This window comes from Lutra lutra, chromosome X (genome assembly GCF_902655055.1).
Source record: "Lutra lutra chromosome X, mLutLut1.2, whole genome shotgun sequence".
Classification (NCBI taxonomy): domain Eukaryota; kingdom Metazoa; phylum Chordata; class Mammalia; order Carnivora; family Mustelidae; genus Lutra; species Lutra lutra.
In genome coordinates, this window is record NC_062296.1 from 2484825 (window position 1) to 2496149 (window position 11325).

Genomic DNA, 11325 nt, shown 5'->3' on the forward strand with positions numbered 1-11325 from the left:
GGCCAAGAGCAAACCAAATTTGCCGCATCAGCAAGAGCTGGCTTTCCCATAAACCACACTGGATGAGCAGTCCAGGAGGCCCAAGCCTGCTGCGTGCCAGGAATGGCACCTCATCACAGTGAATGGCAGCCCCACTGCCCAACCCCTGACCAAAGCTGCCACGTCAGAGTTCTGTTGAGCAGAACTCATTCCAGAGGTGATCCTTGGACCTCATAGGTCCAACTCTCCCATCCAAGCAGCCCATGGAGTAACCCTACTGGGCAGGACACACAGACAGAGTTGCCACCTGGGATCTCAGCCCCTCAGTGTGCTAGTGCCTCTGACTGACTCTGAGACCTTGAGCAAGTCCCTCACCTTCTCTGGGCCCAGCTCAGGGACTCCTACTGCTGAGTCTTTAGGTTCCTTCAGGAAGTCATCAGTTTCCCCTTGACAAAGCTGTGGCCCACATTGCCTAGAAGTTTTCTGCCCAAATCAGAACAAACCAGCTACCTCCAAAATCAGGACACATGCACACACATGCAGGATGACAGAGACAGTGGGCCCACAGGAACTCACTGGCCAAAGGGACAGAGACACGTGTAAGAGTCCACAGCAAGGTGGAGTGGAGTTGCTTCGGGTCCCATCTTTACAGCTGAGACCCCAATCAGAAGACTCAAGACTAATTGCTCCCACTTCACCATGCAAAAAGCATCTCAGAAGTCAAATGTCCTTTTTTGATAGGACAATAAAACTGAAAGAGGGAGGAAATAGAGTCTTCCCATGGGATTGAAGAAGGCAGCTCCTTGGACCAAGGAGCCTTTAAAATGGACAGATGGACACATGAGGTTTGAATTCATGTCCCAGCTGCAGAGCTGGTTTTTCCCTCCACCTCACCACTCCCACCTTCCCCCTCCCCACACAGCCCTGGACCCATTTCATCTGTTCCCAGACAAGACCTGCTCCCTCTACCAGCCTCAGCAATCGGAGAACCGAGGCACCCCACCTCACACCCCAACACACACCCTGCACTGAATACCAGCACTGGAAGCTGGCAGGAGCCATTCTTCTGACTAACCAAACATTGCCACCCCTCCTCGGACCCAGGTCTCCTCTCAGACCTACCATCCCCTTCATCCCCAATCAATGGACAGTCAGAAAAACCCTCACTACAGACAGGCATCTCTCATGCACTGTTGGTTCATGGGTCAATGGACACATCTTTTCATAGGATAAATCTCTATATGTATTGAAAACCTTAGCAGGGTAAGACCATTGGTCCTTCAGCTCTCCATCATAGCAATCTCTCCTAAGGACACAAATGAGTAAGCAGAATAAAGTATACTAGAGGGGTGGCATCCCAGTGTTGAGTAAAATAGTGAAAATCAGGCAATAATATAAATTCCCAACAGTCATGTTTAAATAAATTCTGATCCATTCATCATTCAAGCAAATACTAGGTAGTCATTACAAATGATATTGACATATAGTGATATTTAACATGCCTTCATGTTTCCTTATAACATAAAGTGAAAGAAGCTTAAAAAAAAAAAAGACACGTAGAGAGCGACTGAGTGGCTCAGTTGATTAAGCGTCCAATTCTCGGTTTCAGCTCAGGTCATGATCTTAGGGTTGTGAGACTGAACCCTACATTGGGCTCCAGGCTCAGAGTGGAGTCTACTTGAGATTCTGTCTCTCCCTCTCCCTCTTCCTCTTCCCACACTCTAAATAAATAAATAAATAAATAAATAAATAAATAAATAAATAAATAAATAAGCTCTTTAAAGAAAGTACATTACAGTGCACAGGGAAAGAAACACCTGAATGGATATATGCCAAAATACTTTGCTCTTCTGTGTATTCTATTTTTCCTATAATGAATGTAAATTGCCTGTGTGATAAAGACTAAACAAACAGTGGTTTAAGCAAGTGAAATGGGAGCTGGGACTGCTTGGATAGCCAATGATGGATCTCAAAAGCTGATGCCACGTGAGCAGTGCTGAGGAAGGACTGGGAAGTGAGGAGAGTCACGGATGCAGCGGGGAGTTCTCTCCCTCCCTCAGGGTAGACATCCTGGGTAGGGGCGGTGTGCCCTGGGCCTATAGGGACCCTCTGTGCTGCTCTGAGCCGAGCCTTGTCACCTGCAGGCACACACATGACCTCCTCTAGGCTCTTGGGTCTTCTTTGCCCATAGCTCACATAGGAGGGAGAACAGGCATGTCCCCCCACCCAGTTCTAGTTTTGCTCTTCTTCTGGGTACTTGGGCTTCTTTCAAACCCTTCTAGGCCCCCCTGGTACATGAGACCTGCCATCCAGTAGGGCCACCTGGCCTGAGAGCTCACATCTTTGCTCCTCATCCCTAAGTGGGTTCACATGGCTGTGGCATCGTCCTACTGTCTGGGCCTCAATTTCCTCATCTGTAAAGTGGTGCCAAGCCACCAAGCCCATGGACCTACTCATTGGGTCTCATACTGGTTGGATACCGCTAAGCCAGAGCATGTGTCATTGCCTAGAATGTGGTGCCAGCTCTTTTCCATCCCATAGTTTGGGTGTTATGATACTAGTGGCTGTCGTCATCTCCTAAATGGCCCGTGTGAGTGCATTTCTAGTCAGGACAGCCACTCTGTGTACATTTCTAGTACTACAGCTCCTGTTTCGACCTTGATATGGAGAAGTCTCCTGGTACCGTAGGAACTGCCATCTCGCCCTGCTTAGGAACAGTGTCTTATCTGCCACTTTCCCTCATAGAGCAACTTCTTGTGCCGACTCCAAGCAAGGTGCCACAGTCAGACCACACCAGCCTGTCCCAAGGCAGCTCAGGACCAGGTCCAAATCCCCTGAGCAGTCCAGGCCACCTCAGACACCAGATGGCCTCCAGCCCGCCCTCTTGGCCCTTCACACCCTTCTCTCTACCCTGCCACTGCCTGCAGATGCTTACTGGGGCAATCAGGGGGTGCCTCCTTAGCAAGAAGGAGTGGGGGAGATGGGGACAGGCCCTTCCTGACGGAGATGGCCTCCAGATGTACCTTCCTCCCTACTGCTGAAGCCTCTCAAAGGCTTTCCAGCAACCTCCCAGGAAGGGGCCTCTGGTCCTGATTAGATAGCAAGAAGGAGTGGGAGAGATGGGGACAGGCGCTCCCTGACGGAGATGGCCTCCAGATGCACCTTCCTCCCTACTGCTGAAGCCTCTCAAAGGCTTTCCAGCAACCTCCCGGGAAGGGGCCTCTGGCCCTGATTAGATAGAGAGAAGCAAAAAGCCAATGAAAGAGTGCAAGGAGCTTGCTCTCCCCAGGCCACAGTAAGCCTGGTGTGGTCAGGGAGTGGAGGTGGAGCTGATGTGGGCAGATCAGCAGGAGGGAGGGAGCCAAGGAGTTGGAAGAAAGTGACGCCAATGCTTGGCTGATGCACAGGAGACAGAGATGGCGAGAGAAGCAGCAGGAGGAGGGGCATCCCATCACCCCACAAGGACAGGGCGTGCTCTGCCTCCAAGATGAGAAGACTAATTTAGAGAAAATTTTCTGGAATTGCCACCCTGCTTGATTTTCCATGTCGTACATGCCTCTTTTCTCAAGCAGGCTTTGGTGTCTTTACCCTTGCAGCTACCTCCTTGCCAAATGGCCTCAAGCCCCAGCCCAGGCAGCATCTCCCAGAGGAGCCCTCAAGTCCCACAGCTCCTTGGCTGAGGAACACAGGCTGGTCCCAGTCTCAGCTGCACTGCACTAAAAATGTCTGCATTTTCCACTAGCCTGGAAGGAAAGGGAACCAAAGGAGAGGAAGAAAGCGTAGAGAAACAGAGCTCACCTGAGTCAGACAGCATAGCAGTGTGCCCTGGTGGCAGTCTCTGGCCACCAAGTGTCACCCGCCCTGGAGACTTGCCAGCCTGCCCCAAGACTGAAATGTCCTGTTCTGCCTCTGCCCCCCATACAGCTGGGACAGGCTGGCTTCTTCCAAACAACTGGGCGAACACCAACAAGGGGGCAAGGCTGCTGAGCCTGCGAACGTATGCAGCCTGGCCCTTGGTCCCACCGCCCCACCCCCGCCCTGGGGACCGTGGCCTGGGATCTTTGTGCCAAGGGCTTGTGTGAAAGAAGACAGAAAGCTGAGCAAGTGGCTGGCTGGGGACTAGGGGAGTGCTGGATACCAGGCAGAGACCTCCCAGCAAACTGGAAGGGAAGAGGAACAAAACACCCTTAGCTTCACACGTGAAGGAGCCACAGCCAAAGGACACAGGTGTTGGGGCTTGTCTGAATGTGTGTGTGCTGGGTGCTGGCCATGGTGAGCAAGCACGAGCGGGCACACCACAGACAGAAGAGCAAGGGGCAGGACTTCCTCCCCAGAGGTAAGTTTTGACAATCTGTACCCAGAGGGCTGAGAGGGAGCCCGGCTCCTTTCCCTATGCATACCAACTTTCTGTGGGCCCCACCCCTGGCCAGCAGGAGTCACATGCAGTTCTGTCTTTTGGAACCTGAGCCCACAGCTCAACTCTGGGTTGACCCTTTAACTGTAACTCAGGGCTTGACTGAGGAAGCAGTGGGTTAGGACAAGAGGGTCCCCCATATAGTCAAGCAAGTGATCAAATACAGTTGTGGCAAGTGACATCTACACGAAGGTATCAAGGCCAACTTCAGGCCACGTTTGAGTAAAATTCTCTCTGAGAACTTTCATGGGGCTCCAAAGCAGGGAGCCCTAATAGAGGGACAGCCCAAGAATCACTTCAGCAAAAATGTAAGTGCTCCCATCCGGTCATGAGGGAAGAGGTAAAATGGTGAAAAGTCCCGTATCTCTCAGCAACTTGTTCCTAAGATGGGTAAAGCCAGCCAGTTCTGATCATTCCACTGGGCACTGTTAGGCAGTCTCACAGAAGACAGCTGGCCTGGCAGGAAGGAGACTCCTTTCTCCCATGGAACCTTGGCTCCCCATCACTGGTGAGAGAAAGGCCCGGACAAAGAGATGAGTGGAGTGAGACCACAGGCAGGATATAGCATGGAGTGTGAAGGGGCCAGGGATGCCAAAAGTCAGGGAGTTTGACCCCCTCCCCCATACTGGGTGTGACCCTCACCCAATTCTTTCTTTTTTTTTTTTTTTTAAAGATTTTATTTATTTATTTGACAGAGAGAAATCACAAGTAGGCAGAGAGGCAGGCAGAGAGAGAGGAGGAAGCAGGCTCCCTGCTGAGCAGAAAGCCCGATGTGGGGCTCGAACCCAGGACCTGGGATCATGACCTGAGCCGAAGGCAGCGGCTTAACCCACTGAGCCACCCAGGCGCCCCAATTCTTTCTGAAGGTACTTGGCCTAATGTCTAAGTTTAGACCCAGGCCAACACTCGGGCAGCCAATGGCTGGAATGATCAAATGTTTTATGAAGCAGCCGCCTATGGCCAGGTCTCACGATGGAGGACATCCTGATTCCCAGTCTCACCGTCTGGCCAGACGACAGTACACAGACAGCTTGCTTTCCTCCAGCAGGGGTGGGCCCTGTGCTGCCGCTCCAAGGATTCCCAGCTGCCCTCCAGGAGTAGGGGGCCCTTCGGAGGCCTGCCAGAGCGATGGCTGCGTGGCTGGGTTGTGTCCGAGCTCCCCACCCCCAGCCTGCTGCTGAGCAGAGTACCCGGGGACTCCTGCATGGAGGCGAATAGGGCAGGAGGAAGGAAGCGCACCAGCCAGAGGAGACTTGGATCACGGAGGCAAAGATGTAATGTGGAAAAAGAATGTGTATGTGTCGGGGGGAAGTATTTGTAAATGTGCTTTACAGGTAAATGACTTCTACATGAAAGTCTGGAATTTCACCTTCCCACAGCCCTCCCCCAACATCCCAGAATCTAGACTTCTCGGCGTCAGTGCTGGAGGGCCCAGGGAGGCAGCTGTCTGAGGGCCTGAGGGCCAGCTCTCTCCAGAGACAATGAAGAATTCTAGCCCCAAAGGGGCAAAGTGAGCCCATGGCTGCCTGTTCCTCTTGCAGGCCTGGGATTTCTCCTGGCTCTCCTGTGCCCATTTTCTAGTTATCTACAGGCTGGATACAAGAGATTGCTTGGGGTGACAGAGCCATTTCAGAGGTGGCTCAACCTCGAGGGCCGGCAAGGGCTTCTGGGCAGGGCCCTCTGACATGCGCTGTGGAGGCCAGGGGCCTGGGCAGGGCCAAAATGGCAGGGATAGCAGAGCCCATGAGGTCTTGCTCCAAACAGAACCCCTTGCCAGAGCCTCCCGTATGGATTATTCCCATTGTTCCCAGGGCCTCCACCTCCCCTGCCGCAGCGTGGGAAGGGGCCCAGCAGAACGGTGCGAGTCCTCCTTCAGGACCTGAGCAGGCTCTGTCCTCCCCTCCCTGTACCCTCGTAGCCTGGGAACCACGCCGGTCTTAAGCCTATCACAGTGGGGCAGAGATGCTATCCCAGTCTGCACACAGCCACAGGGGCCGAAAGGGACTCAGCGGTCATGGAGCCCAGCCCCAGCTCAACCAACTCCCCTCTCCCTGTACCGTCACTGCTGCCACCTAGTCAGCCTTTGCCAGAGCAGGCTTGGTGACAAGGAAGTCCCCCCCCCACTTGCCCCTAACATTGGCCAAAGAATTCCTTTTGTCCTAGTTACAGGTGAGTAAAGCTCAAGAGGAAGAGAAGTCCCCAGATCCCTCCCCTCACCCAACACCACCTCCCACCACAGCAGAGCTCCAACCCTCCCCAGCTGTTTTCTCCCCTTCCTGTCCCACCCAAATCCAGTATCCGGCACTCCACCGTCCCATTATCAATGTCCCCATTTTTGATAAGAATATGGAGACTCAGAGAGGAGAAAGCATTTGCCCAAGGCCACATTTTCATTTATTCAACAATCATTTATGGAAAGTTGGCAGCCAGGCTGGGTGCTAGGCAGACAGACAGACAGACAGCCAGGAACCTACAGCTGCCCTTCTAGGGCATTGCCAGAATGCTGCATGTCCCCAAGGAAGTGCCCGTGGCTCAGGCCTTCCCAAAAGAATGAAAGAATGAGTAGGAACTCAGCAGGCAGAAGTAGTGAGACAAATTCTGGGTCTTTGTTTTTTTAGTCTAAACTGGGCACAGCCTGATGTAAGCCTTTTCACCCATTCTCGTGATTGGAACCCTTTGTAACATCAAGCTCTCTGGAAAACTGACCTAGTCATTAAAAAGCAGTGTGCTGAGCCAATGATCACAGGAACCAGATGAAGGGGTCCAAGGCCAGGACCATCAGTGACAACCTGTGGCAGCATGGGACCTGCCCACCACTGGCCCCAGAGGCCACATCTCCTCTCTGACCCAGGACATGGCCACAGGGCCCCAGAGCCACCTCTACCATCACCACGAAAGGCTCTGCTTCTTGGCTCTCTCTTGAAGTAGGAAGTGAGCATGCCTCCCATGGGAAAAACCTAGATGGTGCTCCTGAAAGTGACCTCTGGGTCCCTCTAGAATCCAAAACTCCTGGGACATGTGCTTAAGCTGTAGGTTCCTGCCTCCCCACATTAAGAGTTTGACAATGCGCCTCTTAACTTTGAGTTTTTCAGACCCTTCTCCGCCCAGACCTGTCCCTCCTGCTTTCCTACCCCTTCACCTTCTCAGTTCTCAGTCACTGCTGTGCCCCAGCGCCCAGCACAGGCAAGTAATCAGCAAACACCAAATGAGTCTTTAGCGAGTTCCTTTCCATGCCTCAGTTTCCCTTTCGGAAAACAGACCTGACACTAGCCCTGCCCACTTCCTGACGCCTCCATGGCCACTCCTCAGTGAATGTTACTGTCACACAAGTGTCCCTAAAGAAAATCCTCAGAAGAGTTCACGACAGGGAATCCACATGAGGCCTTGACGGAGTTTTTGGTACCGTTCTCACAACTTTTCTGTGAGTTAAGTGAATCCAAGATAAACAGTTAAAAATGAAAACAGCAAACATTAAAAAAAAGCCAATCACATTTTAGTAAGCATCCAGAAATGATCTAATAATTGTTTTGTGGCAAATAGTTTAACTGTGGGTAGACACTATACGCATCATTCGGACAGACTAGCAGTGATTTTTAAACCCTTTTTCTTTAGGTGGGGAGCCCACATTCTTCCCAGCCTGGCCCCAACCTCCCCCTTAGGGGACACTGTGGTCTTGGCTCATCTGTGCATCAGCCTCCCTTCTCCAGCAGTGACAAAACCAAGGCCTCCCCAGAGGTTGTGTGATCTGCTCAGGTTTGTCCAACCGGATGGTGGCTGAACTGGGGTTCGAACCCAGACTGACCTCTGAGCTGCTCTCTCACCACTAGGCTGTACAGGCGCCTTCCTGTTCCAGCACACACTCTACGACCATTCATCTCCTTGCTCCGCTTTCTGAGCTCCCGCCAGCTCAATGACTCTCAGAAGCAACGATGCCTACTTCCCCCAGCTGCAGTGCCCTTGTCCTGCCATCCAGTTCCCTGCAGGCCAGTGGAAATGAATGAGGAGGCCCTGATGGTGTCCAAAAGTCTGGGCCACCACGTGGGCTGCTCTTCAGAGCTCTGAAGCCATGGAAAACAGCTCTCCTCTTCTCCAGCCAGGGTCCCAGCCCATCCCAGGAGGGCCGGGCTGTGGAGGCAGCCTCGGGGCTCAGCAAACAGGAAGCGAGCCGAGCCGGTGCTATGCATGGGCTGTGGCTTGAAGCAAGATCCAGACCGAAGGGATCAGTCACCCGGGGAGGCCAAGTGTGGAAGGAAGGAGGCAGGCTTCCAGCTTCCAGAGGACACTGAGCCAGATTTGGGACTTTTCTTGGCATGAGACTGAGGACGGTTTAGGGACCAGGGCTGCTAGATGTTGGGAGGATACAGGGGCACTAGGCAGAAACACAAGGGGTGCCAGGCATGCTGAGGGAGGCTGAAGTGAAACACGGGCCACCCCTGAGCTCACTGCCCTCAGGTGGGGGACTGTCTGAGATCTGGACTCTAACTGAGGAGGAAGTGAGGCAGACACTTTCGATGCCGGCGGCAGCTCCCTACTGAGTTGCTGTCCATCTTCCAAGCCAGACTGTCACTCCTTGGGGCAAGGCCGGCATCTGATTCCTCTCCAGGCCGCCACTGCCCGGCTGTGGGTAGAACATACAGGGGCTTGGGAAGAACTGCCTTTGGTTTTTCAGGAATAAGAGGGAGGCTAGACTCATGCAGCCTAAAAAGATATGGAGACCTCACCTTGCTTCCAAGCCCTCCTTCTCTAAGAAGCACTTCCCTGACGCTCTGAGCCAGAGTAGCTCCTCTGTTCCTGGCTCTCACAGCCCCTTGTGTTTATACCACTCAGAGCTGCAGCACCCAGTATGGTCATGGGCCACCTCTGTCGCTGAGTTGTAAATAGCCAAAGGTTTGAAATGAACAGATCTCGAGCACCCGCTGAGTGCTGCTCTGGGTACCTTCCACCAGTTTTCCACAGCTGCGTGTAGAGCCCCCAGGTAGGCCAGAGCATCTGAAGTCCAGGCCAGGAAGGCACAAGGGCGGGAGCCTATAATGGTGGAAGGAGGGGGTAGGGCAAGTGAGGTGGATCTGCTCCTTCCCATCTGGGTTGGCCCAGGGGTAATGAGACAAACAGTACAGGCACCAAGGCCAGCCAGCAAGCTGGCCCCTGGTCTATGCATCTGTGTCCTGGCTAGATGCTTCTAAGTGGCCCCTGGGCTGCCCCTGATTTTTCAGATTGGGCAGTGGAGGCCTTGGGAAGGTAGGACCATCCCCTTCTTCCCCTTCCACCCAGACCTGCCCTGCAGCATTATGTGAGCTGGTGAGGAGGGAGCAGGAACCCAGAGCACTTCCCCGCTGCCCAGGCTAATCAAATGGCCCATGGGACCCTGCTTCCTGTCCCCAGCCAGGTACCGTGACCAGAAATCTAAAGGGCCATGAGACTGAAGCGCAAGTGGGTCCAGGTGTGGGAGGCCTCAACCACTGCTGAATGCGGTGGGAAGGGGCTCTCTCAGGGTTCACAGAGTGCGATCCTAAGATGCACAGCCTTCCACAATGTCAAAGCAAAGGACAAATGGCTCAGGGAGAACACAATTCCTACCACACGTCAGATGTTCCAGAGCCCAGTCCCAGTCACACTGAACTCATCTGAGCCCCCAGGAGGCCTGGGTGGGAGGAGGCCTGATGTGTTCCTTCCTTGGACTGACGGAGCTGCCCAGGTGCCCCCAGCTCAGAAGTGGCAGGTATCACTCTGCCTTTCCAAAGAGGACAAGGCTCTTGGCTCCCCTGCCCCACTCCAAACAATTCGGCCACAGAGCCTGTTGATAGCACCTGGTGATACTTGATTCGGCGCCTTCTGTCTGGGACAGCTACCTTTCTGGTAGCCTTCCAGGAGGTTGCCCTGTGGCGAACGCATCCTCATCACAAGCAACCCCCCAGCCCCCTGCTCTGGGCTTCAGGGTGAGCCAGCCTCCGGCTCTCAGTGTTCTTACCTATGAAATGGACATGCGAACTAGCTGATCTGAAATGTCCTGATTCTTTTGCCTGCAGATCAACTCTCAGAGCATCCTGGCCGCAGGCCATTCACTAACAATCAATCCCTCTTTTCCAGAAAGTCTTTTTTCTTTTGCCAGACTTCTTTGCCTCTCTAGGTTAGTATCTTTGCTTACAGTGAAAAACCAGAAAACCAAGTGCCTTGCCTCCCTGGTGGAAGCCCAGGAGGACTGCGTGGAGCGGGTGAGCATTATGGAAGGGGAAACTGAGGCCCCGAGCCGTTCCTGCCACCTGTCTGGCCATGGGCCAGTCCCCCCCGCCCCTTCGCCCCCCCCCCCCCCCCGCCTCTCTCCACCGGGCCGCGCCAATGGCGACTCGACAGCCCTACCTGGCACAGGTGCTCGGCTCGCGGGGCGGGCAGAGGATCGGGCGGGCAGGAGGCGCGGGCTCCCTCAGGTGGACAGCGTCCAGCCGGGCCGGGCCGGGTCGGTCCGGGGCGGCTGGTGCGGGGCAGCGGACGGCGGGTGCAGCGAAGAGCGCGCAGGGCAGCGAGAAGGCGCGGACTGGGCTCCACCCGCAGGAGAACAAACAGGTTTTCACCGGCGCCCAGTGCCTCGCCCCTCGCCCCTCCCCTTGGCCGGCCCCCTTCCCCTGCCCTGTCTTGGGGTAGGTAGATGCGCCTGGCACATTCCGCACATTCTCCCGCGGGTGTCCTCGGCTGGCCCGCCCCTTCCCAGCCCCGCCCCGCGGGGCTGCTGGAGAAATCAAGGCCGGGGCTCCCCACGCCGAGCCCAGAGCAAGCTCCAGAAGGGTCTGCCACGGTGGAAAACTTCCAGACAAATTCCTTTGGGCTTGCGGCCCTAGGCCGGGAGTTCTCCACCACACGAAGGGCCCCGGCGGCCTATTACGCCCCTGCCCGCACCCGACGGGATCCGGCCCCCAGTAGGGCCAATGACTTCCACA

At 54.5% G+C, this 11325-nt stretch overlaps 1 protein-coding gene across 6 annotated transcripts in view; it reads right to left on the minus strand.

Annotated features, from left to right (window-relative positions):
• The window catches only part of ZNF185 (zinc finger protein 185 with LIM domain), a 57546-nt gene extending 46639 nt beyond the window's left edge, over positions 1-10907 (minus strand). For all 6 annotated transcript variants that reach the window (XM_047716524.1, XM_047716526.1, XM_047716528.1 and 3 more), the window contains exon 1: positions 10751-10907. The gene's annotated coding sequence lies outside the window, so the exon portion shown is untranslated. The remainder of the gene's footprint in view (positions 1-10750) is intronic.
• Between the last annotated feature and the right edge of the window lie 418 nt (positions 10908-11325).